General features: G+C 35.0%; 1 pseudogene; it reads left to right on the top strand.

Annotated features, from left to right (window-relative positions):
• Nucleotides 1–15,892: 15,892 nt before the first annotated feature.
• Nucleotides 15,893–18,440, top strand: LOC134367758 (proteasome subunit beta type-1-like; annotated as a pseudogene).
• The last annotated feature ends 8,375 nt before the right edge of the window (nucleotides 18,441–26,815 follow it).

Below are 26,815 nucleotides of genomic sequence, written 5' to 3'. Positions count from 1 at the left end.
TTTCCCTCTTGCCTGAAAACCTGACACAGCTTCCCACTCACCTCATTGTTTCTCTTAGCACTTTTTAAAATACAATTCTTCTGGAAAATCTTCACTGACTTTGAAAAAGATATGAGAAACCTCCAGTTTCTCAGTTTGTGTCTTTGATTATAAAGGTGCTTAAAAAAGGAGTCTGTATATGAATCCATTCAAATGATCTAGAAGAGGTAGGATTGGCAGGTGCAAAGCCTCTCTAAGGCAAAGTGAATTTCAGCTTTTTCATTTAAAGCTTCTAGAGATCATAGTTTAGGTCTCTGCCCACATTTACAAGTGGAATACACTGATGAGGCATAAACACTTACTAAAACCCTTGTAGGAGCACATTTTGCCTGCCAGCAACTCTTTGCCAAGCAAATATTTTGAAAACACTTGGACGATCCTGGCTGCCCCAATGTTTTCATAAATATTTCCATCCGGCAGTCACAGAAGCCTTGCAGAAGAGAGTGGTCAACAGGAAAACTTGAAATGGAAGAGGTTCAGTGAGCAGCTGCTGAGTTGTGAAAATGTATGCAAAAGCATATGTCTGTCTTTAGGGCCTTAAGGCAACAGTTTTACATATTTATTTATTTTTTTACACTGCAAACATCAAAACACATGATTCCATTTTAGAAGATGTTCTTGTAAACCACTCTTCATTTTTGAAACAGAGCATAAATGTTTAGCATGACATAAATGTTTGTTTACCTAAAAATACGTTTTATTGAAAAATAAAAACTCAGTATAATTTGCATGTTGATTAAATTACTAATCTCCGATAATTTCACTCTTGCCTTCTCATGTGTCTACTTTTATTTGAGAAGATGTAACATTTAATTTTATACCATTTAAGCTGAATTGCAGAAGGATATCTAGGTGAAAAGCATTTAGAATTTGATGCTGGTGCAGAACTCTGCAATTTGCTTACTTGAGTATAAATGCTGAGCTCTCAACACTTCTATGTAGTCAGCTATGTTTTGCGTTTAATTCAAGTATTGAATTATATCTAAAAATATCTCCACTGTTAAGGTCCTGAATCTGCAGGCCATCCTTCTTCTTATATATTGGAACTGTGTTGGTTTAGCCATCAGGGATAAATCCTCTGCAGTGTGTCCCTTTATGCAGGCAAGAAATTTCCCATGATTTTCCTTTTCTTCATGTTGAGAAAGGTCAGATTTTCTCACATGAGCAAAAAATCTTCTCTAGTCATAAGTGAATTTAAATTATGATAGTTTTTTCCTCCCTGTTTTGTTAGATGCTTCACCTGAAAAATAGTGTGTATATATGTTCTAACTTCCACTTTGAGCTCAGCATTTCTCTTACAACACCAATCTCTTGGAATATTTCACCCAAAGAGTTTTCTATGGCCAAACAAATTAGGGCAATTTTGCAAGTATATTCTATGTTGGTTCTTGTAGATTCTCAATTCTCATTAACATGCTAAAGCCTTAATTAGCATTGCATAAAGATAGCTTTATTTCACTTGCTTAACCCAGTATTTCCAAACTTGACAGTGATATCAATTTTTTAACATGTAACACATTACCATTTTAAGGAACACTTCTTGGGAAATGTGGTGGTAAAACTTTGATGGAATTTTTAATAAGATGAAGGCATCATCTAAATGCCTCTTCCATAATGATAACTTAGTGGCAGTTGCTAGTTCTCCAAAATTAAAAGCAAATGAACAAACAAAGCAACTGTAAAGAAAATAACTACTAAAAATGATCACTCTTGTATGTATAATACAGCTAATAATATTTAAGGCATCTGAGCCATTGGAAACAGAATTTTAAAGCAGTCTGGAATCTGAAAGGTCTACCAAGCTGGTCCACCTTTTTCAGACACAGATGGAAAAACAGCAGCCATGGTGAAGTCAGTCAGTAACTAACAAAGCTGGGAACAGAAATTGAAATGTCTCATTCCCCATCCATTATTTTTTTAATTCACAAAATAAAGGCCCAACTTAGAGGTTGAGAAATCATAGTGATCCTCAGTAACTGAACTCCATACTTGTGATCTGCTCAAGACATCCTGTAACTCTTTATCTTAAAACTCTGAAAAAGAATATCCTAACCGCTTTTAAATGTCAGTTTTACTATAAAAAGTTCATTTCAAGAAACATTTATTAATTACCTACTTAGTGTAAAAATATGTATTATGTCCTAGGTAGAGATGTTTTAAACTCCATGAAACTTAAGTATAATGCGTGTGTGTTCCTATCACATTTCTGAGTAAAAATGATTATATAATTCTTATTACATTCTGCTAGAAATGAGATTTTTGTACATTCTAATATATAAATTGACAAATGATGAAAGAAAAAAAAAATAGGGAAGCAATCCTAAAAGATTTTAGGAAGCTAACTTGGAAGTGCTCTACCAGAGCAACTGTAGCAACCTCACACCCCACACCCATTTCTCCCTACTGGCTGAGGATGGTGCTATTGTTACATATTTTCAAATTGATTGAGGAAATTGATGAGTCTCCTGTAAACACTGTATATTCATCTCCTTTCCTCCCCTAATGTGAGGCGGTGTTCCTTACGTGAGTCTGCTCTAAAGTTTTTCCTTAAAATTGTCGTACCAAGGTCGAGCAAGTTAGAAGCAGGGCCAGGGGTCTTAAGTCCATTTGGCTCTCACACCTCAGCTTCATTAACCAAAGACTTTACCAGTAATAAAGTTGATATTATGTCAAAATAAACGAGAAAAGGTATAAAAAAGAAAAAAAAAATAAAACTCTATGTCTAGAATTGAGAAGCCGAAAATATTTTAAGCTTTGTAGAGCTTTGCCACAATTTAAGGCTTGAATATATAAAGCCAAAATCTCTTAGAGCTAAAAAGTTCTTTAAATGTCATCTTGTCTGAAGACCATTTTGCCAAATTGTATAGTCAAAAGCTGAACACACTTTGAGACCAGTGCTGCTTCAACTTTAATGTGATCTGGACTACCTGGGATCTTGTCAAAATGCAGATTCTGATTTAGAAAACAGAGGTTGGGCCAAGCTTCCAGGTGATGCCAATGATGCTGGACCATACTTTAAGTAGCATGGTAGAAGAAGAGCTGAGAAGAGCTAGAGAAGAGCTGAGGGAACCATTGGTCTCAATAAGGAGACTGGAGGAGCTTCATAATCAACTCTTCAGTGGTTTTCTCAGGCCTTCGTGTTTTGCGAGTCTCCCAGCTGCAGGTGGCATATGGAATAAATAAAACTGCAGGAATGTAGCCTGTCTGGGAAAAAAAGGTTTACTACCTCTTTTCTATGGGTTGACGGTCTGGAAACAAAACAAAGCGTAACATAAAGCATATCTCGTGGGACCAGGTCCAGGGTTGCCTGGTTCCCAGACCACAGTGTTGACCTTCCTTTGTACTATTAAGTTGCCATTTATGACATCTCTCTTTCTTCTCTCCAGCAAAGTAGATCTTTCCATTAATTTAAAGCACATTTTGTGTGTGTGTATATGGGGAGAACACAGGATGGGCTTATTGGCTTCTTTGAAATCTCCCAAAGGTTTGTATGTTAAGCTCAGTGAAGGTACATCTCAGGAGGAGGTTTTGAACTCTCAGAAGCAGAGGGATGGGAAAACGGGGCAAGAAGGGAGTAGTATGTGGAAAGGATTTTTCTGAAGTAGCAAAAGGGACATAGTAGGCTGGAGACTAAAATCAGAACATAGTCTTTAGGTCACATGTGAGTTGTTAATAGAAAATGGCGTGTTTGTTTAGACTTGGTGACAGGGAATCAGAAATATTCCTTTAAATAATTTTGATACTATCTGTTATGCAGAAACTCAAACAATTTTCTGCCTGTTTATTTATTTTATTCTCTATCATAAGTAGTATGCAAATAGATGGAATTTTTATTTCCTTTAATGCTCTGGGATATTTGGATAAAAAGGCATCATCAAATATTTTTATGATTATAAGCTCATAGTCATTGCTCTGTGGTAGAATATCATTAGCAGAAGAGAACACTCTCAGTAACTCACCTCTAAAATAGTCTTTTTGTGGAAAATGTTTATTTTCAGCTTACAACTGAAAATATCAAAATTTAAAAAGAGTCTCCAGCATTCAAATGAGGTAGAATGTAGTCACTCGCCTTCTCTGGGGCAGACACCATTATTAGTAACTAAAAGACAGAGAAACATTCTGTGGTATTGTATAAGGACTGAGTCTAAAGCTGCCAGAGCCATTTCATTGCAAGTTAATCTAAGAGGTAGGGGGTTGATGGTGATGGTGAAGGTGATTTTGAAAAGACCCCTTTTCATGTATATTTACATACGTTCTCTAATTTTAGCATCCTTTTTTGTTTTTTTTTTTTGGATGTGCATTTTCCAAAGCATGTTTACCAAATCAAAGCCAGAACTGTGTTTAAAAATATCAACTTAATATAACTTAGAGCAGCAGTGTTTTGTCCCCTTCCATTTATGTTGTACAGAAAAACAGACTTCTGTGTGGTGAAAGTGTGTTCAGATTAAAGCTTTAAATTGGTGGCTAGTAGCCCAGTTATGAAAAACTTGGCTGCCTGCTGCTTCTTGGTAATGTGTTCTACAGGCTGTTGTTTTCTGCTGATCGCCTATTTACAGTGATTTACTCCAAATATGTGGGCGTCTTAAGTATACGGGTGTTGTCCAAAAAAAAAGTAAGTTTATTCTAAATGAAGAAATGAGAAGCAACACATGATAGCTTCTGTTGATCCCTTACTAATTATCAAATTGAAAAAAAAGACATGCCATAGGGTCTTGGAGGCCAGCAGAGAAATCAGCTAAGAGGGAGGGAACTAGAATACAAGAGAATGGTCATGTAAAAAGGGCGCTCTACACACCCACCTTGGGTACAGTGCAGATGTGGAGCAGTGGAAAAGAGGTAGATAAAACATGAACATTTAAGAAATATGTAAATCGAGTTGATGAGGCTGAACACCATCCAAATGAAGTGATGAGTTCAATTGCAAAGCAGAATAAAAATTGATTCTGTACCAGTTTAATACATTATGCCACAGAGGCACAAGATAAGGCAACACTTCTTTCTAGGATTAAAAAATTACTCAATGAGAGTGAAAAAGCCAGGGGGGGGGGGATTCTAATTAAGACCTCTTTCCAGTTCATATAGATCTATTAGTCAGTTCATTTGAGGTTAATATTTTTCAATCATTTATGAGTTTACCTAGTTACATCATAATTCAATATCAAGTATTCAATTTTATTGAACACACCTAAAATGTGACAAGTATTTTGCTCCATCTCAGGGTTACATGGATAAATAATATATGTATATCTCTTGATATTCAGTAGCTTCAAGCATAGGGGGATGAGGGACAGATATGCAAAAATGTAATTGCAAACTAAAGTGATGATAATTATCACACCATCATGAAAAAATTGATGTAAGAGCATAGAGGACAGTTATCAAGTGTACTTGAGTGATACATGACAGAATTCTGAGAGATGGTCATATGAGGGAGTGTTGATAAATGCTTCAAGAAATCTAAGTCCACTACTAGTGTGGGATTCTACTGACTTTCTAGTGTAAAGTCTACCTAATAACAATTAATGTAAGTTGGCCATGATGTTCTTTTAGTGATTCTATGCTAGCTTTGTGTGATTGCTTTTGTTCCATTTAAAATGATCATATATCATTAATAAATGTTTAGAACTTAGTAATTGTTTCAGAATTCACCATAGCTTGAGTTTAAAACTACTGGCCAATAATACAAAAGATAGCCATTCTTTTTTAGTTCTAGCCTTTTTGATACTTTATACAGTACAAATACAGTGCACTGACAATTTTAAGTTTTTAAAGCAAAAGGTCTACATTGCAGGATACAAAATAAATCCCCCCAAATCAGTTGCATTTATATACTTAAACAATGAAATAACAGAAAGAGAAATAAAGAAAGTAAGCCTAATTACAATTGTCATAAAAAAATAAAATACTTAAGGATCAATTTAACCAAGGAGGTGAAAGACCTCTACAATGAGAACTACAAACCACTTCTGAAAGAAATTAAAGAAGACACAAAAAGATGGAAAGACATTCCATGCTCTTGGATTGGAGAATGAACATGGTGAAAATGTCTATATTATCCAAAGTGATCTACAGATTCAATGCAATCCCCCTCAAAATACCAATGACATTCTTCACAGAAATGGAAAAAACAAATCTTACCCTTCAATATGGAGCAACAAAAGACCTCAAATAGCTGAAGCAATCCTGAGCAAAAAAAAAATAAAGTTGGAGGCATAACACAACCTGACTTCAAATTATACTACAAAGCTATTGTACCCCAAACAGCATGGTACTGGTATAAAAATAGACATTAAGACCAGTGGAGTAGAATTGAGAACCCCCAAAACACCCCTCAGGCTTACAGCCATCTGATATTAGACAAAAGCAGCCAAAATCTACATTTTGGGAAAAGACCGCCTCTTCAACAAGTAGAGCTGGGAAAACTGGATATCCATATGCAGAAGAATGAAACTAGATATGCACCTCTCACCATACACTAAAATCAACTCAAAATGTATTAAAGACTTAAGAATAAGAACTGAAACTGTAACATTCCTAAGGGAAAATATAGGTGAAACACTTCAGGAACTAGGTCTGGACACAGACTTTATGAACATGAACCCGAAAGCACAAGCAAGAAAATAAAAAATAAAAAATAAAAAATGGGACTATATCAAAGTAAAAAGCTTCTGCACAGCAAAGGAAACAATAAACAGAGTGAAATGACAACCTAAAGAGTGGGAGAAAATTTTTGCTAACTATGCATCTGACAAGGGATTAATATCCACAATATATAAGGAACTCAAGCAATTAAACAATAAAAAAACAAATAACCCGATTAAAAAATGGGCAAAGGAGCTGAATAGACATTTTTCAAAGGAAGAGATATAAATGGCCAACAGGTAAATGAAAAAATGCTCAACATCACTACTCATCAGGAAAATGCAAATTAAAACCACATTGTGATATCACCTCACCCCAGTTAGACTGGCTATAATCAAAAAGATGGCGAATAACAAATGCTGCTGAGGGTGTGGAGAGAAGGGAACACTCCTACACTGTTGATGGGACTATAAATTAGTGCAACCACTGTGGAAAACAGTATGGAGGTTTCTCAAACCACTACAGATAGATCTTCCAAATGATCCAGCAATCCCACTTCCGGGTGTATACCCAGAGGAAAGGAAATCATCATGTCGAAGGGATACCTGCACTCCCATGTTCATCACAGCTCTGTTCACGGTAGCCAAGACATGGAACCAACCTAAATGTCCATCAATGGATGACTGAATAAGGAAACTGTTGTATATGTACACCATGGAATACTACTCTGACATAAAAAAATAATATTCTCCCACTTGCAACAAAATGGATAAGCCTGGAGAAACTTATGTTGAGTGAAATAAGCAAAGCTCAGAGGGATAAATACTGCATGTACTCATATGTGTGAGCTAAGAGGGAAAGAATGAAGGAAAGAAAGACCACAGTAATGCATTGGACTTGCCAAAGGAGAGAACATTCGTTGGGCTACAAAGATGAGTGGGGGAGAAAAGGGGAGGAGGAGGGAGGTTGGGCATAATTGGGTGGAGGACATGAGGTACAAATGCAATTTATGGTAATAGGCATGCTGCCAGTATGAATCTGGCCCTCACATCATGTACATAAGGGGTAACAATCAGCTTTGTATCTCATGAATGTTCATAACCAGTAAAAAACAAAAAACAAAAACAAAAACAAAAACAAAAAGAAACAAAAAAATCCCACAAAGATTAGGAAGGTGCTGTTGGTACTAATACCTTCTGTGTCATATATGCCTTTCATACCCAGGAGCTAATGACTTGTCACCTAAACTCTGAGTCAGGCCATAATCAGATATCTCTTTATGGATGCTTTGCTAGTAGTGACAGCAACCATAGCAGAAAGATGGCATCCAAGCCATTTGATCCTCTGAGTGGGGCTCACTGGTGGAACCTAATTAGTATTCAGAGACCTAGCTTGAAGGGAATCTAAGAATGTAGTCTTTAGCTTTCTACATTGTGGTATATAATGGCATGTGGAAGGGAATGGGAATAAATGACAACTATCAACTAACTGTACTGATATCATTTTTATTCACAAGAGTTACTGACACTTTTTTAGAATTTCATGAGTTCGAACAATAAATTATTTAACTATATTTAACCTATAGACTAAATTTGTTTTATTATCAACTAGATTCACTTATTCATTGAACATATATTTCCTGAACACTAACTCTGCACCAGACAAGCTCCAATCTGTTGAGGATACAGCTATGTAATGAGTTTACTATAGTCCCTACATTCAAGGAGCTTGTGATCTATCAGGCAGGATAGCCTATAAGAAATGTGTGTGGACTGGTGGCTTTATAAGAGGAGCATAAATGTACTCCTGCTCAACCCTCATCATGTGATTTCCTGCAACATCATGGGACTCTGTAGAGAGTCCCCACCAAGAAAGCCCTCACCATATGTTCTCCCTGGACCTTGGACTTCCCAGTCTCCAAGAGTGTAAGAAATAAATTTCATTTTTTATAGATTAACCAGTTTCAGGCATTCTGTTATAAGCAACAGAAAACTGAGTAATACAGTGCTTATAACAGTTCGTCAAAAATCTCAGTTCATACATTGAGCTGTATAACACTGTTCTTAGAGGTACTGATCATCCTTCTATTCCTCATTTTTATTATTGAGCATTGTCATGCCATTTACTACACTATGATTTCTTGTCTCCTTTCACTACTAAAATGCTCAGATTCTTGGGTAACAATCCTTGCCACATCGTATTTGCAACATGACATTTGTATCTCTGCATTGTACTGAAAGAGTATTCCTGAAGGTTCTTCTTAGCGGTTTCTCTTAACATCTTTCCTTACTTAGTTTTCACTCTGCTGCATTTGGCCATGATATATTCCATCCTGAATGATTTTCTGCACTCCCTTCCCACACTATTATCTTAATACATTTTTTGGTTCAATGAATTTTAATTCAAAATGACTTCTTTAATATATATATATATTATTTGTATGAGATAAAAAGAAAAATTGTAATACCCCTTATCAATGTTTTCTGTACTCCTCAAATTCCTCTTTTGCTGCCTATCTCACTAATTCTTCCACTTTCTCCTGAAATTTCTACTATAGTCCTTAGCTACCTATACTCTTCTTTCCCCTACTCCCCATATTATAATTACATACAGTCATTTCTTCTCTGCACTAATGGGCAGAGATTGGCCCCAGTACAAAATCTTGCATAAAATGGATACTAATAAACATGACTTGAATTATGGAACATCTATAAAGAATGAGATCAAGTTGATGATAGAATAGAAAATGTCAAGTAAGAGGAAAAAATGCCCTCACTACTCCTTGTGTGCTAGAGAAGAAAGAAGATGCACCATAACAGCAGGCTTAAGAAATGCAAATATATAGACTAAGGTGACATTAAGGAAGACATTAAATAATACTCTACAGATAAGGAAATTTTTAGTGAATTATTTCTGAAGCCAGGAAATAAGCAAGTGGGAAAGACCAAACTTCTGAGACTAAAGAAACAATTTAAAGATAGAAAAATACCACCAAATTTTAAAAGGTAAAGTACTCTTGGCTCAGATGGCCTCAAAACTGAGTACTACTGAATTCTGCACACAATCTAAGTAATTATATAACTCAGCTGTAATATCTAAACACTTTTTAAGGAAAAAGTGAAATTAAACATGATGTAAGTAGACAAAGGGAGTGTTTTAGGATTTAGAAGATGCTGAAATTATAAATATCAATTACAAGGTTCTTAGAGGAATCAGGATAGAAAGGGGAGCAAGAATGGCTGACAGAATGATGCATGAGATCGAGTGGATGCTTTTGAAGAAGGATATGTTTACAAATAATCACTGACAGGGACATAAGAGCCTTTAAGCTGGAGACTAGACCAAGTGATTTGAAATGAAAAGCAAATCTTACTTTTACTGATTTTCTCTTTATAGGATGATAATGATAATGTTTAATATTAAAAATGAACCACAAATATGAACAATATAAAATGGCCTAAGTTATAGATTCTATACTATTGATTCTATTATTTCATCACAGAAAGATAATTAAATGTCCTCTAGTTCTAGAATTCCCTTTTGAGGAAAGCAAGAGTGGCTTCTTTTTTGCTTTCTGTCATATGAGTTTACTGTCCTAAACAAAATCGATTGGGATCATGAATTAAAGCTAAAGTCTAGACCAGGAGCTTAAGAGGTAGTCTGACATAAGAATTCCATCTAGTATACATATGCCATATTGGATGCTAACTACTAGGCTCAGTAGGATCCTCTCTCTTAGTGAGTTTTGTTTGAGACACACACATAAACACACGGAGACACCCACAAAGAAACAGAAGCAGTCATAAGAGTAGAAGTAGAGGGCATAGAAAAAGAAACAGAAATAATGAATAAGACATAGAAAGAGGAGAACGAGCCATAGAAAGAGAAAGAGAGGGATGGTGAGAAAATCAGAATCATGAGAGAATAGGAGCCTAATTCTGGACCGATGAGATAACTGATTCCTCAGTGTTGCTTTTCTGTCTTCAGTTGTGAAGGACTATTGTCTTGGTTTATCATAAATCTTGAATGGGAATCTGTTGAGAATGGTTCACTGTGGCTCCTCACTTTGCTGGGCAAACATTAAATAAAATTTTATTACCTATGTAAATTTAAGCAATTCTTTTGACTAAAAGATTCTAACATAGAATCATGATGTTCATTTTTGAAAGGTGTGGTTTTTTTCAGATAACCATGAATTATGAACATCTCTCATTATGTCAGCAAATATATTTCTAAGAAATCTTTTTTATGGCTGCATAGTAGTTCTTCTCATGGGTATATCATAATTTATTCAATTCATCATTCCCTTTTCTTGTGTATTTAGTTTGTTACTGCTTGTGGATACTAAAACATGCTGAAATGAACATCTTGTGGCTATAATTATTTCCTTTCGGATAAATTCGTAGGACCTTTCTACATCAAAAGATATTACTATTTTAAAAATGAATTTCTCCCTAGAAAGTTATATCAATTTATATGCTTCCCCAAAGTATGTAAAATTATCATTTATTTTTATTCATATGCTCATCAATAATGGGTATTAACATTACATTAAAAATAAACCATATGACTGGTAAATAAATGATATTGTTGCTCCAATTACAATTTATCTGATAACCTGTAGGCGTAAGTGTATTTCTACATTATTGACCATCTGTATTTTGCTTGATTTTGAATTACCTATTCATATCTCCTTACAATATTTCTACTAATGTAATTTTCCTCGTTTTCATTTCTGAGAAACTTTATTAAACTAGTCATCAGTTGTCTCTCCTAGTATTTGATTTCTTTCCCTTAGATGTAGTTTATCTTTTATTTTTATTTTTATTTTTTTTGCCTTTTTCGTGACCGGTAAGGGGATCGCAACCCTTGGTGTGGTGTCGCCCACACCGCGCTCAGCCAGTGAGCGCACCCGCCATTCCTATATAGGATCCGAACCCGCGGCAGGAGCGGCGCTGCGCTCCCAGAGCTGCACTCTCCCAAGTGCGCCACGGGGCCGGCCCTATCTTTTATTTTAAAATGCTATTCACTGCATACAGGCTTTTTATAAATTTATATTGAAGTACATCATTTCATATTTTGAGATTATTTTCTAGACTGGGCAATTTTATTAAATGGCATAAATCTCAATGGAAAGAATGCTTAAAGTTTTCTCATTTGGTAAAAAGAAATGACATTAAACAATAAAAATCAGATAACTTCAGACAGTTTCTCCTAATAATGTTATAAATGATTTAAAATTTTATTACCTAAATTAATTTATAATTGAATAAAATACAGCTAAATATAAGAACTAATCCTGTCTCAACTCATATCACAAATGATTCTCTTAAAATCACAAATATATGTGACCAAACTCTGCAAGAGACATACCTTGGGATATGCTTAAAATGATATCAATGGAGTATTCTACATAATTTGTGTAATTTTATGCATAAAATTATATGTTTAAATGTCAAATTACTTAGAATAAATAAGTCATCGAAAGTAAAAAAAAAATTACTAAACTAAATCACATGGAGTCAGGCTATCAAGGAAATCTGCATATGCCCTGATGTCAGAAAAGCCTTTTACCGTACATCTGATAAAAGTTATTTTTTACTTGGTTTTCCTTTCATCCATTATTTCCTCTGGGAAAAGCTTAGGTGATTCAAGAACATTACTGCAGACAGGATGGCTCTGCTTACTGTAATGCTGAATTCACCACAATTTAATAATAAAAGAAAAGCTTCAAAAATTGCCAAGTAAATATTTCTTATGGTAGCTTCAGTAAAATAAACATGATCACGTTTTTGAGAATTACTTCAAGTACAGTTGTACATGTCTTCCTTACTGTTCCACATCACTCTGATCAATTTATATTTGTAATCCTGGTAAATTAGAATGCATTAGAGTGCTCATATTTCATCCTCCATGCTACAAAATTAGCTGATTTAAAAAAATCTGTTGGAGAGGAAAGAAGAGAGAAAGTGGAAATGCAGATGCATGCAAACACACACAGACACGATGATGGCTACACTATCTTTCATTTCATACATTAGTTGCAATACTATCTTTTCACTACTTTAAAATTTTTTTATAGAAAAATATATATCACTTTTCTGTACCATCATTGTATTAGTTTATCATAACCTATAGTGTTCTGTTTTCTGCTTATTTTAGAATTCTAGTCCTGTGTGCTCGACTCAACTGCAAATTCTTATGTTTCATTATATAATCCACATAAGCTAGCATACTTCCCAAAGTAGATGTATCAGGTGTCATACAATTCTCTTGCTGGAACAATCCAATTATCCAAGTGTAGCTCATGACAGACATTAAACACGTTTTACTCTTAGTTGTCTTGTTTTATATTCACCTGCAAATAGACCTTAAAATCATCTTAGGAGGGTCTGGATGGGGGAGCCCAAGTACTTCTATTCTTTTTATTGAAGAATGTGGGAAGATTATTATTATTATTTTTTACTTACTATGTAAGTGATAACCTGAAAACCAGCCAAGTTAATATAAGTGGTCAGTGGGGTGACAAATGTAGAACTAGATTTCCCTTGCTTCGATATGTGAATAAATCCTAATAATAAACTTGTTCATTTTATATTTTGTCTCACAATTCTAAGAAGAAGAAATTGGGGCTCAAAAAACATACTTTGCTCAAGTACACACTACCAGTAAAGTGGAGTCATGTTTCAAACCAGTGTCACTCTGACTTTGAATCCCATGTATGTTAGTTTCACAAAATCATGCTGATAGGTCACGAATGCTTGGGAGGATGAGCAAACCCTTTAACTGGAACTTGCAGGATGAAGATTTGTGGAGCTGAGTGTTTCAGGCAAAGGACGTAGCATATATAGTGAACGTTCAAAGGCTCAGATCCACAGAGCAGTTCCATTCTCTTGAATTATGCATGCTTAGTTTGCATACATTATGGTTTCTGAACCTCTGCACTATTGACACTGGGACTGGATAATTATTTGTTGTGGGAGGGTGTCCTGTGTATTTTAGGTTGTTTAGCAATATCCCTGGCCTCTACCCACTAGATGCCTGTAGTGCCGCCACCACCAGTTGTGATAATCAAAAATGTCTTCAGAACATTGCCCATGTTCCCTATAGGGCAAAATTCTCCAGGTTGAGAACTACTCATTTAAAGTTTTTATGTTAAGAGGTGTTAGGACAGGAAGCTCCATTAAAGAGACTGGAAGGAGTTGCTGAAGAGGTAGGAGAAAAATCAAGAGGTGTAATAGATATTAATGATAAGGGGGGCAGCAGTAACAATTGTTGATGAATATTCATGTAAGACAAGGACTCAACATTGGTTTTGGCTTCTGGTAGCATGGAGGTCTTCAGTAACTGTAACAAGAGCAGTTTTGATGGAATGGAAAAGGCAGACTCCAGTTTGCTGTAGGCTACTCAGAACTCAGGGAATCAAGGCATGAAAAGAATAAAGCAATTCTCTTTTCTGAGCTCACGAAAACATATTACAATGGGAGACTCAAAGCTGCTCCTGATGCTTTGGCTGAGATGTAAATGGACTGTTACAAACAGGCATGACATATGAGGGTCTAGAAGTAATTCATCCACCGCAGTCTGTTAATAGGAACCATGAAAGAACATTTTGTACAGGTTTTCTCGCATCACTTTCAAAAAGATTGTAGACACTTGTTAAAAATGATCAAAAGTGAAGAAAATAACTCTAACGGAGGAAAGCTAAGTTTTGTGGGTATTTTTAGCATAGAAATAGAAAACCAGTAGAATAACTTAATTACTGTTTTCAAGAATATAAGAGTTTGTGTAAAAGACATGTGTATCAGATATTTTCATGCTCACATAAGAGAAATGGACTTAAATAAAACAAGAAAGACATTCTGGAAATGGCTATCAAAGGAAGTTTTGAGATTCATATTTTTCAGAAGATGGTGTCCATTATGTAATACAGGAAGTGTTCTATTAAAAAAGAAATTTACCGATTAAAATGCATTTTCTTGATTTATTAGTATTAACTTTCAGAATTCTGATTTACTTGCACTAACTTCCAAGAATCAGGTACTGTGCTTTGATTTATATATTGTGCACATAAAAGGTCTTATTAATGAATCCTAAATTTTAAAGTTGTGATTTAGTATGTTAGTTTATAAATCTTAACTTTAAACTTCCAATTTAGTGCTATGACTTATAGGCACCAAGTTTCATTCTATTTATGAATCATAATGTTAAAATTGTGATTTAATACAATAGTTACAGTAAGAAGCATTAGTACAATAAAATGTGGAATTCTTAAGAGACAAAGATAAAACCGATCAATATTCCTATATGCAGCACACTGTACATAGATTCAGTTACAGATCCATACTTAGTGGTAGGTTTTGAATAGACTACGATGAGGCTAGAAGAGGATACAATGAAATTTTAACAACTGTGTTGAAGGAAGTGCCTTCCCTTTTTATAAGACCCTTCATGGTAAAAGTGAGCAGTTTTGAGCTCTTATACCTCTTCTAATTTTAATAAATAGACAACAAAACACATCCTCAATGCTGCCTAAGATCAATATCTTAGTAAGATGATCAAATTGTCTTAATTGGCATACCTATGTCTTTGGTTAATGTGCCTTACAGCAGCCTTGGAAATGATTCTCTGATATTATTCAGCCTGCAAACATAGTACTTAGTCACAAAATGTACATGAATACCACCACAAGCCTCTAATTCCATTTTCCATTGCAATTCTTCTTCCTCATCTTACCTGTCCTTCACTCCCGCACTGTTCAATATGGTAGCCACTAGCGACATGTGACTATTGAGCACTTATAAGGTGGCTGGTCAGAGTTGACATGTGCTTTAAATAGAAATACATATTGGTTTAGAAAGAGGGGAAAATGCAAAATATTTCATTAACCATTTCTACATCAGTTACACATTGAAATTATAATATTTTGGGTATATTAGATTAAATAAAATGTATTATTAAAATTAACCACTTTTTAAATAATTTTTTAATGTGGCTACTAAAATATTTTAAGATACCTATGTGGCTCACATTATATTTCTATTGAACAGCACTGTTGTAGTCCTTCCACTGTTTTTCAGAATAGAAACACCTACAAGCTATAACTCCTTCCAAATATTTCACTCATGTCATCATGAACAGCATACTAAAAGGCAAAAAGATGGGCAACCAAGAATATACTTTTTTATGTTCGTTGCCTTTTACCTAGATCAAGTTGACTGTCATTAGGAGAAATAAAATAATTTAGAGCCAAACATTTCTCTCATCTATTATGCTTTGTTTTCCTTCCTGGATAGGTTATAATTTCATTTAATCTTTCCAAGTTATCATTTATTGACTGCCTACTTTCACTTAAACTCTATGTGAAGTGCTTTCTCTACATATTATTTCATTGAATCCTCATCACAGCTATAAAAATTGGATACTATCAATACACCGGTTCTCTTAACATGGACTCTGAGGCACAGATAAGTAATACAACCGAGATCACACATTGGCATAGTTAAAAGTCAAAGCTAGAATCTGTTTTCTCTACTTTATACATTAAACAGCTGCTCAAGGCAGACATTTGGAATCTGCAGCTGTGAGCCATGCCCCAACTTGTTTGCTAAAAAGAGACATATAAAGCAGAAATGTCAGGATCTCAGCCCAAACCCCATACTTTACACTTTACATTCTTGCCTTTCTTTCTGACTAAAGCTATGTTAGGGAAACCAGCTAATGCAGTCTGAACTACTGGTAGGTTTGTCAGGCAAGCTAACTGGTCATGCTGTGCTCCTCCCAGATTGTGGTTCCAAATAAATTTAGTGGAGCATGAGGAAGACGGTATTCTGAGGATATGATGGAACTATTCTGTTTCTGCTTTCCTAATAGAAATGGCCATTTGTGGCCTTGTGGGGCTTTCTTCTTAATTAGAGGAAACCTCTCAGCTTAGATGATGTGAGTTTATCTAATCCTGCCTCACATGCTTCTGAAGAGGAGAGCAGGAGGTTGGTAGCTTCATACACTTAATTCAGTGGTGTGCCAGGTATCTTTTTCTAACCACAGTCAATCTGCCTTGCTTTACTACAAATCCAATAGCAAACGCTAACTTTGCTTTGAATGTTCCATTCTCCAGAGATAATATGTAGAGTTCAGAGAAATTCACTGAAATAACAATAATAACAATGATAAACTTGGAATTGGAGGATAGAGGCAGTTTTGAATTGAAAATTTGAGCCCGAGAATATCTTTTAAGCTTACCAAAGGAGAAATTAGCATGCTGACATGGAGTGGCCATAATAACATCCAAGAAAACCAACCAGCGAAACTAACAAACAAAAATAGCTTTTATTGAAAACTAATACACTACATAATTAAAAAAGTGAAATTTAACAATTTGTTGCTTGAGATAAAATAACTATTTAAAAACTCTCCTGACTAACAAAATAGAAAAAAATGAACAGTATTGTTTCTTTTCTGTATATGTAAAATTGTAACAAAGTCGAAGATGTAGTAGTCCATATTATAAAAAAAAAAAAAAAGCTAAAGATGAGTGGTCAGCAAACTAGGACTCTACAGACATTTTAATATTTTCTGAGTTAAATTTCTTGAGACAGCAAATGAAAATTTGCTTGTAAAATGCAATGTAATATTCTTTTGTTGCTAGCTAGTTCAAAAGCACTATGTAACAATGACTTTAAGTGTTCTTTTCCAATATTGTCAAGGATCATTCTAGGACCAATAATTTCATCATCAATGAAAGCTTTAATTAAAGCAGGGAAAAATAAAAATGGTGATCAACAGCATCCTAAACTTCAGTTTTGTATGCATGTCCTATCAACTGACACACTTCTAAGAAAGATGCCTGGGACAAGAGCATCACTTTTTGAGGAAATGAATTCCAATGTTAATTTTATCTTTTAGAGAAAAAGCATGATAAAATACTGAGCACATATCATTTATTTTTATTCCAATTTCAAGTTCAAAAATGTTATATTTAAGGTATTCATTAGGATATCTTAGATATACATCATTGTTATATACTACAGAAAATAAACATTAAATTGAGTGGAGATAATAAATCGATACTGGGACTGAGGTGACACAGCAGGATCCAGAGATGCAGCCACAGTGGCAGCCTTGAACTCAGGTCCCAGCAGAGACCTGAGGATAGAGGCACACAGCACTGCAGGCCCTTTACAGCTGCTCTTTTTGCCCTACACTTTCAACGGAGGTACTATATTGGCAATTGCTAGAGAAGATTTTTCAGTTGCTGCTTCTGACACTTGACTGAGTGCAGGGTTTTCAATTCATACCTGGGACATCCCTAAATATTACAAATTAACAAAGTCATTGGACGCAGCGGTTTTCATGGAAATTGTCTTACCCTGACAAAGATTATTGAAGCAACACTAATGCTACATAAGCATTCCAATAATAGGGCTATGACTGTGAGGGCAATTGCTGCAATGATGTCTACAATCCTGTATTCAAAGCACTTCTTTTCATACTATGTTTACAACATCACTGGTGGATATGATGAAGAAGGGAAGAGAGCTGTCTATAGCTTTGACTCTGTGTGGTGCTACCAGAGAGACTCCATTAAGGCTGGAGGTTCAGCAGTGCCAAGATTCAGCCCCTGCTTTACAACCATGTTGGTTTTAAGAACATGCAGAGCGGAGTTTGTCTCATGTCCTTGAGCAGAGCCATATGGTTGGTGAAAGACGTCTTCATTTTCTGCAGCTGAGAGAGACATGTCCACCAGGGATGCACTCAGTATCTGCATTGTGAACAAAGAGGGTATCACGGAGGAGACCGTTCCCCTGAAGAAGGACTAATTTATGTGCTGTTACCATTAATTAGTTCAAAACTGGATAATTTTGTACTTTGGAACTGTCAGGCAAATTTGCCTTATTAAAAAATAAACCTAAAAAAAACAAGATACTGGACTGAGACTAGGTTTTTGTCATTTACACGTATGCTGATCATTTAAAATGTTAACATTTCATAATCTCACCCAAACTCACGCAGCTTCCAAATTATTACCATTTTTATTTGATGAAAAGTTATCACTTCAAATCTGCCAATTGTCTATTGTTCCCAGCTCTCACCTGAAAATTCAGCAGGATATTAAGTTTTCTGGAGTGTCTTGGGCAGAAAATATGTAACAGATTGCATCATTGGTTAGAAAAATTTCCTTCTTCCTCCTCTTCATCATAAGAGTAGAATATTTCCCCACCCCACTAATGATGGGCTCACCATGTCTCTTGCTTTAGCCAGTAGACCAGTGGAATGTGTGTGTGGGGGGGAGGACAATGTACCAGTTTTAAGTGGAGGTAGTTCTGATGAGAAGCTTATAAAGGCACTGTAAGCTTCTGCCAGCCCTTTTATGCTCTTTTATCTGCATGAGAACATTCCATAACAGATTGGAGGTGATCCTTCAACCTGGATCCCAGAATGAGAAATCAGTTGAACCTGAAAGCTACCTGGAACACAGCCATTGTTCCTAACCCAAAGATCCATAATCAAGAAATAAAGATTTTTTTGTGAACTAGTGAGATTTTGGAGTTGTTTATTATGCAGAATTATCATAGCAAAAGCTTTTACAGAATATAAAGAGATTGAGGGGTGTCAATCTATGGACAACCCTGGAATTCCCACAGTCAAATGAACAGTTACATGAGATAACTAGAGTTAGAACTTGAACTTCTCCCGTAAGTGATATTTTCTTCAGAAGCTGAGAAAAGTAAGGGTAGTTATATATGGTAAAAGAAAGGACAAAGACATTGCTATTTGCGTGGCTATATCTAAGTAATTAATAAAATGTCTAGGTACATAGATACCTCTGCCTATCTGGCTATCTTCCCTCTTTATGATTTCAAAAATCCATAAAACCAAATCACAAAGAAAGCAAACTATTTTAGGGATCTCTGTGGTAACTTGCCCATTGTAATGCTGGCTGTTGGAAGACAGAGTATGTGAGCATCTTTATCAATGTAAGAACAAGTCAGTGCTGGAGGCACAGTAGTGCCTACAATTCTTACACATGACACCTACTCTTGACTCACAACCCCCATGGATCTTCAGAGAGCAATTTGCATGTTAGGTCATGTCAAAATACATTCGGACAAGTAACTCCCATGGCATTACATGCCCTTGAATTTTTACTGAGGGTATTTATCAAGTTCTAAGGAAGTTGTTATAATTTAGGTTCAATTTCACCGACCTAAAAGTTACATGCTGGGGAGTTTTCTTGGTTCAGCAACAATCCTGATTAAAAACCTGGCTTAAGGACACTTCTCTGTGCTTGAGTTGTCCTTACACGAAATTACTTATTTGAGACTATATTAACCAGCATGGTCAGGATTAAATTGTAAGTTATGGTTAAGGGTTCTGAAAATATAAAATACTATAAAAGTATGTAGTGATGTCCTAATATTACAAAATGAATGTATTTTCTTTTTTTTAAATGTATTTTCTATTTATTCTAAAAAATCCAATTGCAATATATTTAAAATAAATATTAATTTGCTTCCTAGCAATCATTGATTTCTCTTACATGTAATTGTTAAACTCCCCATGAGATCCAAAGCAAAACCTTTGATATTTTTGGAAATGCTTACAGTTTACTTATATGTGCTAGAGATTATACACACTTTTAAACCAAATATTACCATTTTGTATCTTTATAATTTTATGCTTTGAAATTATACACAGTCCACAGTTTTGCCACAAAATGTTCTTAGCATCAACAACATAAACTGAATCAAATTCTGGAGTTTTGGTTAAAAATAACATAAAGTAACTCTGGCTAGTATCACTAATAAAGGATAATTAATTAGAAAGATACAAGAAGAGCGTATATCAAAACCAAGGTTTCAAATAGACCTCTGCATAAAGAATTAAGGTTCCTAATCAATATGAGAATGTTTATTAGCGTAACTCAACTAACTGATCATTATCTTGCTTCTGTCTTGAAATTTCCAGGGAAAACGTATCTAACTGATCCAGTTTTGATCCTGATTCCATCCCAAGATCATTCAGGTGTAACTAAAGGGTTGGAATAACAAAATAGGGGTATTAGAGAGGGCAACATCATTGGAAGCTGGAGTATGAAACCACCGCAAGAAATGTCTATTTAAAATTATCCAGTCTAAGCTGCACTTTGATTGGAGGTTGAGGTTGTTTTTTGTTTAAAACTTCAATCTAATAAAAAATAAAATTGGAAATAATATCAGCAAAATGGCAGAATAGGAAGTCCCCTCCTTTTATGTCCCTACAGCAACAACGTGTCAGCCATCCTTGGACAAAAGTGCCTTTATAGGAGCTTTGTGGTCCAAGTAGGAGGTTGTAAAACCTCAATGGAACCTAAGACCATGGAGTGCCATTTTGAGAAGGGAGCTCGGCACGTAGATGGCAAGTTTGCCAACCATGGTTCTGGCTATAAATCCATAAATAACCCCATCATCCTGTGGACTCAGCTACAGCCCGGTTTGGCCTTCATCCTGCACCATCTCCCAGAGTCCTAGAAGAAACCATGCCTGCCTGTGCCATGGGTAACAGGCCTGCCAACCTTGATCTTGGCTGTGGACACTGAAGTCGTCCATGACCTGGCACCAGCATCTCTCAGCCATGGCCTGTGACCAGTCCTTCCTGCCCGGGACTTGGCAGGAGACATGCTTCTCTGTGCCCATAAAAGCAGGCCCACCAACCTAAATCTGAATGTGAATTCTGTGACCCAGCTCCAATCCTACTCAGCCATGGTCTGAGAGTAGTCCTGTTTGCCTAAAAACCTGCCCAGTAATCCAGTAGAAGACCTCTCAGGAACCAAGTGGGAGCCACACCTATCCATGCATATGATCAGAGGCCCATTGTCTGTGGATCAACTGTGGAGCATGAAATAGACACTTCTCAGTGCCAGCCCTACTGATCAAGGTTTGGGAAGCAGTCCTGACTACCTAAAGACCAGGCAGGATCCACACCCACCCAAACCTCTGATAACAAACCCACTAACAATGAGCCCCACTGTGGACCCAGCAGCAGCCACAAGACCTGGCTGCAACCCCTCTCAACTGCAGTCTCAAAGATAACCCCATTAGCCTAGTGACCCAACAGGAGAAGGCCTTCACCTGCCAAAACCAGTCTGTAAAGGCTAAAAGAAGTATTTGCATTTCAAATGCACACACATCAAGGCAAGGCTGCAAAGATCAAGACAAATTAGGCAAACATGATACTACCAAAGGAAACTAATAAAGTTCTGATAATTGCCTGAAAAAATTCAAAATAATCAGCTTAAAGAAGTTCAGTGAGATGCAAGAGAACTCAGATAGACAAATAAATGAAAGCAGGTAAAAAATGCACAAACAAAAAGTAAGTTTAATAAGGAAATAGAAAACATAAAAAAGAACCAAATGAATTTTAAAGCTAAAGAAAACAATGACAGAATTTAAAAATTCAACAGAGAGCTTCAACAGCAGACTCAATCATGTGGAAGAAAGAAACAAGTGAACTCGAACACAGGGCATATGAAAATAGACAGCTAGTGGTACAAAAAGAAAATAGAATTAAAAATATTGGAAAACTAATGGGACATATTGGACACCATAAAACAAATAAATGTATGTTTTATAGGAGCTAAATAAGGAGAAGACAGAAAGAAGTAGAAAGTTTATTTAAGGATATAATGGCTGAAAACATCCCAATTCCTGGGCAGGATTTGTACATCCAGATTAATGAAGCTCAAAGTTCCCCAAGAAAGATCAACCCAAAGAAAACTACTATGAGATACATTATAATCAAATTGTCAACAGTAAAAGGCAAAGAGAATTGTGAAAGTAGTAAAAGAAAAGGGAATCATCATATATAAGGGAACCCTCAGGAGGTTATCAGTGAATTTTTCAGCAGAAAAATTTCAGGCCAGGGGAGAGTTGGATGATACATTCAGTGTTAAAGGAAAAAATAAATATCAACCAAGAATAGTATACCCGTAAGCTGTCCTTCAGAAAGAAAGAAGAGATAAAAAAATTCTTAAACAAATAGTAAGAGATTTCATCACCACTAGATCTGCCTTACAAAAAATGCTAAAGGGAGATATTCAAGTTCAAAAGAAAGAACTGAAAATAGCAATGTGAAAACATACATAAATATAAAACTCACTGGTAAAGGTAAATATATGGCCAAATTCAGAATATTCTAATACTGTAAGAGTGGTGCATAAATCACTATTAACTCTGGTATAAAAATTAAAAGACAAAAGTATTGAAAAGAATTATAACTACAATAATCTGATAATAGATACAAAATATAAAAATATGTAAAGTGTGACATTAATAGCATTAAAGTTGAGGGAGAAGTAGAAGTGTAGATTTTTTGTATGCAATTGAAGTTAAAACATTATTAGGTTAAAATAGACTATTGTTAACTATAAGATTTTTTAAACAAGCCTCATGGTAACCACAAGGAAGAAACCTTTAATAGGCACACAAAAAATGAAGAGAAAGAAATCAAACATCAACGGAAGATAGAAAAGAAGAGAGGAACAAAGTAACTAGAAAACAGTCATAAAACAAAGAACAAAATGGCAATCACAAGTTCTTACCTATCAATAATTACTTTCAATGATTTCCAATCCTTTGAGTACTGGAAGTAAAATCAGCAAGTAGTGAGAATATCCCAGTAGTGTGATTGCTAAGTCATATGGTAGTTCTATCTGTAGTTGTTTGAGAAACCTCCATGATGTTATCCATAATGGCTGCACTAATTTACAATCCCCCCAACAAGGTATAAGGGTTCCCCTTTCTCTACATACAAAGGTTGAAGGGATACTTGTACTCCAATATTTATTGCAGCTCTCTTCATAATTGCCAAGATATGGAACTAACATAAATATTCATTGACAGTGGATTGGGTAAAGAAAATTTGGTATGTATACACAATGGAATAGTACTCAACCTTAAAAAGGAACGAAATTCTGCCATTCATAGCAGCATGGATGAACTTGGAGAAAATTATGTTAAGTGAAACAGGCCATGCATAGAAGGAGAAATACCACACACTGTCACTCATATGTGGGAACTAAAAATAAAAATAAAACAAACAAAAACAAAAACTAAATAATAACAATAACTTGAACTGGTGAAAGAAGAGAGAAGATCTGTAGCTGCTAGAGGCAGAAAAGGGGAGGAGGAAGAGGGAATAGTGAGAGGCTGATTAATGACCATAAAATTATAGCCAGAGAGGAAAAAATAGGTCCTCTTGGTGTACATGCAACCCAGGAATCTACAGTTAACAATGATTTATTGCATGCTATCAAATGACTATAAGAGAGGAGATCAAATGTGCAAAAAAATGAATAAGTTTTGCAATGAAGAATATGCTAATTACCCTGATTAGATCATCAGAAACGTATACATGTATTGAAATATAACTGCACCCCATAAATATGTACAGTCAATATGTCACTATAAAAATTAAGTAAAAAATAATTACTTTAAATGTAAATAGATTAAATTATTCAATCATAAGGAGAAGAGGTGAAAAAAGATGTTCCATGCCAATGGTAACCAAAAGGGAACAGAGTTGGCTGTACGTATATCAGACAAAGCAGACTTTTAGTCAAAATCTGTCACAGAGATAAAGGGGTCAATTTACCAAAAGTATATAAAATTGTAAATATATATGCACCCAACATTGGAGCACCTAAATATATAAAGCAAATATTAACAGAAATGAAAGGAGAAAGAGACAGCAATGCAATAATGGTAGGGAATGTCAATACCCCACTTTCAAAAGCAAATAGATCATCCAGACTGAAAATCAAAAAGGAAACAGTAGAACTGAAAATACTATAGAACAAATGGGCCTAACAGATAGATACAGAACATTCCATCCTGTGGCAGCAGGGCATACATTCTTCTTAACAGCACATGGATCCTATGCTGGGCCACAAAACACGTCTTAAAATTTTTCAGAAGTTTGAAGCCTATCAAGTATCTTTTCCAAATACAATAGTATGGAACTTAAAATCAATAACAGGAAAATTAGGAAACTCACAATTATGTGGAAATTAAACAACGTGCTTCTAAACGAAAAATGGGTCAGAGAAGAAATAAAAAATGGAATAAGAATGTATCTTCAGACAAGTGATAGTGGAAGCATACATACCAAAACTTATGGAATGCAGCAAAAATAGTTCCTAGAGGGAAATTAATAGCAATAAATGCTTACATTTAAAAAGTCTTAAACAAACTTTACACCTCAAGAAACTTTAAAAGGAAGAGCAAATTAAGCCCTAGGTTAGAGAAGAAAGGAAACAATAAAGATTGAAGCAAAAATAAATTAAATAGATAATTGAATGACAACTGAAACGATCAACAAAATTGAGGTGTTTTTTTAAAAAGGTGAACAAAATGGACAAACCTTTATCTAGACTAACCATGAAAAAAAGAGAGTACTCAAATAAATAAAATCACAAATGAAAGAAGAGACATTACAACTGATACCACATAAAGAATCATAACAGACAACTATGAACAATTATAGGCCAAGAAATTGAATAACCTAGAAGAAATAAATTCCTAAAAACATATAACCTACTTAGACTGAATCATTAAGAAATAGAAAATCTGAATAGACCAATAATAAGTAAAGAGATGGAGGTAGAAATTGACAACCCCTCAACAATTAAAAGCCTGAGAGGTGACAGTTTCACATGTAATGTCTACCAAACACTTACAGAAGAATTAACACCAACTTTTTCAAACTCTTCCAAATAATTGAGGAGAAGGAAATAGTTCCAAACACATTTTATGAGGCCAGCATTGTCTTAATACCAAAGCCAGATAAGGACACAGCATAAAAAGAAAATTAAAGGCCAATATCTCTGACAAACATAGATGCAAAAATCTTCGACCAAAAACTAGGAAAATCGAATTCAACAAGAAAATAAAGTGGGATTTGTCTCTGGAATACAAACATGGTTCAACACATGGAAATCAAGAAATGTGATAATCTCCATTAACACAATAAAGGATAAAAATCATTAGATAATCTTAACAGGTTCAGAAAAAAAAAAAAAACACTTGACAAAATTAAAAATTTTTAAATGACAATAACACTCAACCAATTAGGTATAGAATGAATATACTTTAACATAATAAAGCCCATATATGATAAACCCACTACTAACATCATACTTAAAGTGAAAAGTGAAAAGTTTTCCTCTAAGATTAGGAATAAGACAAAGGTGCTAACTTTCACCACTTCTGTTTAACATAGTACTGGAAGTCCTAGCCTGACAAATTCAGCTAAATAAATAAATAAATAAAACGCATTCAAATTGGACAGAAGTCAAATTGTCTCTGTTTGCAGATGACACAAACACACACACACAGACACACGTATACATGAATAAAGAAAAACCTAGACTCCACCAAAAACCTGTTAGAACTAATAAATGAATTCAGTAAAGTTGCACGGTAACAAATCAGCATGTAAAACTCAGTTGTGTCTCTATGCGCTAATGACAAACCATCTGAAAAAACTTAAAAGGGCTGTACTGAAACAACACACTGTACCCCACAAATATGTGCATTTTTTTTAAAATATAGAGAGAATCTCATTAACACAGGCTTCAAGAAAATAAAATACTTAGGAATAAATTCAATCAAGAAGGTGAAAGATCCGTACATGCAAATCTATAAGAAATTGATATAGAAATTGAAGACAACACAAGTAAATGCAAAGATATTTCATGATCCTGAATTAGAAGAACTAATATTGTTAAAATTTCACACTATTCAAAGCAATCTAGAGATTCAATGCAACTCCTGTCAAAATTCCAATGTCATTTTTCCCATAGAACTAGAAAAACAATGCTCAAATTGGTATGGAACCACAGAAGACCCTAAATAGCTAAAGCAATTTTGAGAAAGAAGAGCAAAGCTGGAGGCCTCACAGTTCCAGACAGTACAGCATTGACATAAAAACAGACATTTAGACCAATGAAATAGAATAAAGCTGAGAAATAAACCCAAGCATATACTGTCAACTAATTTTGACACAGACACCCAGAATACAGAATAAGGAAAGGATAGTCTCTGTAATGAATTTTGTTTTAAAAAACTGGATATGTACATGCAAAAAATGAAACTGTACCTGTATCTTACACCATACATAAAAATTAACTAGAAAAATATTAAAGTCTTAAATGTAA

Source organism: Cynocephalus volans, chromosome X, assembly GCF_027409185.1.
Source record: "Cynocephalus volans isolate mCynVol1 chromosome X, mCynVol1.pri, whole genome shotgun sequence".
NCBI lineage: Eukaryota > Metazoa > Chordata > Mammalia > Dermoptera > Cynocephalidae > Cynocephalus > Cynocephalus volans.
Note: the sequence above shows the minus strand (reverse complement) of the source record. Positions and strands in the feature narration are given on the sequence as shown.